This window comes from Phacochoerus africanus, chromosome 6, assembly GCF_016906955.1.
Source record: "Phacochoerus africanus isolate WHEZ1 chromosome 6, ROS_Pafr_v1, whole genome shotgun sequence".
Taxonomy (NCBI): domain Eukaryota; kingdom Metazoa; phylum Chordata; class Mammalia; order Artiodactyla; family Suidae; genus Phacochoerus; species Phacochoerus africanus.
Window position 1 is genome coordinate 51,569,359 of NC_062549.1, and position 4,881 is coordinate 51,574,239.

General features: G+C 41.2%; 1 pseudogene; it reads left to right on the forward strand.

Moving 5' to 3' along the window:
* The first annotated feature begins 2,858 nt into the window (after positions 1-2,858).
* Positions 2,859-4,162, forward strand: LOC125128666 (dynactin subunit 4-like; annotated as a pseudogene).
* Positions 4,163-4,881: the final 719 nt, after the last annotated feature.

The window sequence follows — 4,881 nt, forward strand, 5'->3', positions numbered from 1 at the left end:
TGGCATTCTTATTACTAATGCTTTGAATTCTTTATCTGATAAATTATTTGTTTCTATTTAGTTAGATACTTTTTCAGTTTTTTTCTCATTCTTTCATTTGAAACAAATTCCTCTTTCTTTTGTTTGCTTAACATTCCCTGTCTCTATGAAATTAGTGGTGTCCTTGAAGTGGTGTCCTTGTCAGGGGGGAGGCAGGGCATCCCTATATAGTCTGCATGTGCCCAGTGACTTTGGTAGGAGAGCTGGATCTGATGTGAGCATGAGTCAAGTCTTTCCCTAGAGTGCACTTGAAGCTACCACCTTGATAGGAGGTGGGGCTGGAGATGGAGTGGCTAAAGCCAGAGCCAAATGTGAGTGAAGTTTCTCCTCTGCTCAGTGCCACCACCAACCTCTTGGGGTCAGGAGTGGGTTCCAAGTTGCTGGAGCAGAAGCCTCAAGGGTTGGGTCTGAGGTGGCTCCATTCCCTGTGTGTTCTCTCCCCTCTCCCAGTACCAGCACTTTCACCCCAGGGAGAACAGTGCTGGAGTAAGAGGGGTTGGAACAGGTGCTTAGTATGAGTTGGGGCACTGGCTGTGGCAGTCCCCGCACCAGCCAGAAATCTAGACCGCTCCCAATTCACTGCCCCCATAAGCAGTGATAGCTTCCCTTACCCCATCCAAGTCTCAGCTGGCTACATACCTCACAACTGCATATTTACCTTGGCCATGGCAGCTCTCACCCTAGTGTGGAACTGCTGGTGGAGTGGACAGGGCCTGAGTGGGTGCTCTACTCAGACTAGGGTGCACACTGGGGCTGTTGCAGGAAACCAGCCAGTACTGGGCAGTTTCAATCTGCTTTCTTTGCGTTGTTTTGGAAATAAGCAACCATGTGCACATGAGAAGATTCTAGGTTTTTTATGGCCCTCCTATTAGTCCCATTGGTTCTCAAACCACTAAGGGGACGTGTCTTCTTGATGTTGCACCCCAGGACTGGGGTGCAACATATAAGGTTTGAAGTACTCATTGCCCATGGAGGATCTCTGAACCACGTAATCTCCCTGTTCTTCTGTGTCCTCGCTCTAGGATGCTGATCCCAACCTGAGCCTTTCTCTTCCCGTCTTTACCTGATTCTGTGTGGATCTCTCTTAGAGCCTTGGTTGTATAAGAGTTTTTCTGCCAGTCTTCAGTTTGTTTTCAGTGAGAATTACTCCATATGTAGATGTGTTTTTGATATGTTCATGGGGTGGTGGGGAGTGAGCTCTGCCTCCCTCCACCATCTTGATCACTCCCTTTCTAATTCTGTATACACTACAGTGCGCACACCACCAAAAATTTAATTTCTTCTCATCACCATAGAGTTGGTCCCCTTTATCCATTTCTTGCTCTAAAAGTCAAATTTTAAATTAATCTATTTAACTATCATATATAACTAAACTTTTACCTTCCCTGACAATGTTTTTTCCCAAAAACATTATCAGGAAGCTTGATTCACTATGTTATATAGGAACCTCATAGGTCCAGTTCCTGAGTTTGTCACCAGTGACAGCTGAGCCACTTGGATCAAATCTTAAATTTTGACCTCAGTCCATTGCAGATTTGCTGGAGAGCAACCTGAAACTTTGTCTCAACTGGTGTCTAGATGTATTGACCTAAGATAGTCACTTTATTTGAGATTGGGAGCATGAATACAAAGTGAGGATCCACCCCTCCAGATCTGTAGGCAGTAAGATTTGATCATCAGGTTCATAAATCCAAAGTATGTTTTCTAGCTACAAATTCTTCTTTTGAAATACAGTAATATCAGTTTAAACTGAGGAAAACTCATTAATTAAACTTTATGATACCCTTTTCAGGATCTAATTTAGACTATCAATTCTAATTTTCAATAACTTAATGATAGTATTTGTACAGTTAACAGGTGGAATTGTGCTTGGTTTTGATATTTCATAGCATTTAGATGGCCATTTGCCTAAATTTTTCTTTGGCCTCATGCACCTCATCTTTGAAATGGAGAGGACAATGCCTGCCTTGCAGGGTTCTTGTGGCTTCAGTACAATACTATAGTAAAGGACTTATCACAATCTAAGTCAGTGTATTTTCACTCAGCAAAGTTAGTACCCTTCTTTGGCCTTGTTTATTTTATCCAATTTCTTGTTAGACAATCAACTGCCATGATTAAACCCTTGCTCCTTATTGGTTGTAAACAGTACCTATTGTGCATGTCACAGAACACAGGTGCTAACCCACAAACATCACTGAGATGAAGGGTGAATTCTTCTGTTGTAAGATAATACCCACAGCATTCAGTTCTCCTTGAACTGTTTTAAGATGCTCCATCTAATGGACCCTTCCTGAGTGAGGCAAAGTACACCTTTTTAACTATATATGACCAATTATGTGCAAAATTATGTGCAAAAAAAACCCTAAACTAACAAAATTAACTGAAATTCTAACGACTGTGATAAGAACAAAAAAGATTCATTCCTACAATGCTTAAGTTCTTTGGTACATTATTTGATAAATGAATTTTTAAAAGTAAAATGGAAACTCCTCTAAATGCCATTTAGGTGTCTTCAGAAGTTTATTCCACCTGCTTTCCCACTTTATCCCTGCTTTTCCTTCCAAATTCACCCACCTTCTGCTTCACCTACAGAGCATCTTTCACTCTTTTCATTACATACTTTAAATTTTCCCACCTCTGTGCCTTTTCATTCACTATTCTCTTTGACTCCATTGTTCTTTCCATCATCTATACCTGATAAAGCTAAACTGCTTGTATCAACAATTCTGCAGACTGTGTAGTGAGTATTTCTGTAAGAGTCCACATTGAAAAGGCATTGGTTCAGCTTTAAGATCAGTTCCTGCTTCTCCTCCAGGATCATGTCCTTGCTGCCATCGGAGCAGGTTCTCCACCTGGTCAGGGGAGAAAAGAAAGTTCAGGTCCCATTCTCACAGATTTATCTGTCTCTATTGCAGCGAGATCTGTGGCTGGAATGAGTGCCTCACAAGGTGGACTGTCATTATTGTCCTAGTTGTTTAGAAAATATGCCATCACCTGAAGTCAAACTAAAAAAGAATAAATGTGCCAACTGCTTTGACTGCACTGGCTGTTCACACACCATCTCCATTCAGGCAAGAAGCATCACCACACAGCTTCCAGATGACCCAGTCAAGATCACCATGAAGAAAGCCCATCATCTGGCCAATGGATTTTGTCACTGGACATCTAGAGATGTGGGCATGGCAGAAAAATCTGGTTCTAGTGATGGTTTGTGGGAACCTGAAAACCCTTACATGCAACAGATGAACAAACTGATTAAATATTACCAGCAGCTTGTTCATAAAGAGAATGTTGAGTGAGCATGAAGGAATCACAGCCTACAAACTACATACATTTGGCTTTTTTGCAATGTATTATTAATATGATGGACAAATACTGTCTTGGAATCAGGCTTCAGGGACCACAAACTTGTACAACCCTCAGTAGTACCCTTGCTGGACTTTCCTTTATAGAAGAAGAAGACCAGAAAGAGATAAAGATTGACCCATCTCAGGCTGTAGATGAAATGGAACTTTTACCTGAAGACAGTTATACAAGACCAACAAATTTAACAGAGATGACCACCCTCCAACAGCACCTCTTACAGTCTGGCTTCCATCCAATCTATGCCTCACAGCTCTGTCTTCGGCACAAGCATTTTCTGATCAAATGGTCCCTCTGTTGCAGGAAATGTGAACCTGATTTGAGAAAACCAGAATTTAATCCAATATCTATCAAATTCAAAATCCAGCTTTTTTGCTGTCATTTGTATCCCAGAAGTGAGAATCATGTCAATTCACAACCTTTTCTACACAAAAGATATAGGTCCTCCTGACTCTTATGAATCCAGTGGAGAATCTCACCCATGTGACTATTGGTGTGTGAGGAGGAGAACCCTGATAATATCAATCACACTCTAAGGTTGTGGTACCTCCCAAAGAGTCACTTTAGCTGCCAAGGGCGCATGTGCAGAGTATGAGTTGGCAGAATCCCAAGACTTCAGGACAGTCATGACATTATAGACTTCAGAAAGGCCAACAAAGTGGGTATTTTCATCACAGTGACTCCACAACATGAGGAGGGTGGAGTGACCTTGTGCTTTAAGGTGAATCATGCTGGATGTAGTATACCCATGCACTACTGAATCCTCTTCCTAGGAGGGTGGGAACATAAGCAAGGCATTAGGAACACAGCGTGCCTGCTGTTCCTCTGGCTGTCTTTTCTGTTAACACTCGTCTGTGTCTTCCTCACCGAACCCTGCACTTGGACTAATAACAGCAAACTTTCATCCTAAGGAAGGAGGTTGCTGTTCTTTGAAGTGATATTAGATTGACCACTTGAGAAACTGCATGCCAATCATGCCTCATAAAAGATCACTCTCTCACAGATGAAACTTAACTGAAAGGTAGTCCTGCTATTAATGACCCAGCTTTGGTCACAGAGTACCACTGCTTTTGGCATTTTATGAGATATAACCTAGCACTCTGAACATATCCCTTCACTTGCCATCCTGGCTCCCATCTTGCCATAGATTTCCATTTGACAGGAAGATAGAATCATCATAATGTCTTTAGTTTTGTTATGATTAGAAACCTGTGAAATAGTTAAGGCACCCTCATTTGCCCTCATTTAAGTGAATATAGGATACTTATTTATTAGTTGCTTATAAAGGTTTTTTTTTCTACTAGAATATGGAACTTTTTCTTTAAGGAAGAATTTGAGAAGCAAGCAATCACATATCATATCAATAGGCTGGCAAAAAAAAAAAAAAAGAAAGAAAAGAAAAGAAAAAAGATCAGTTCTCCTGCTTTCTTTTCTGATCTGCTGCCATCCTAATTCATAGTGAAGCCACTGTTACAGTTG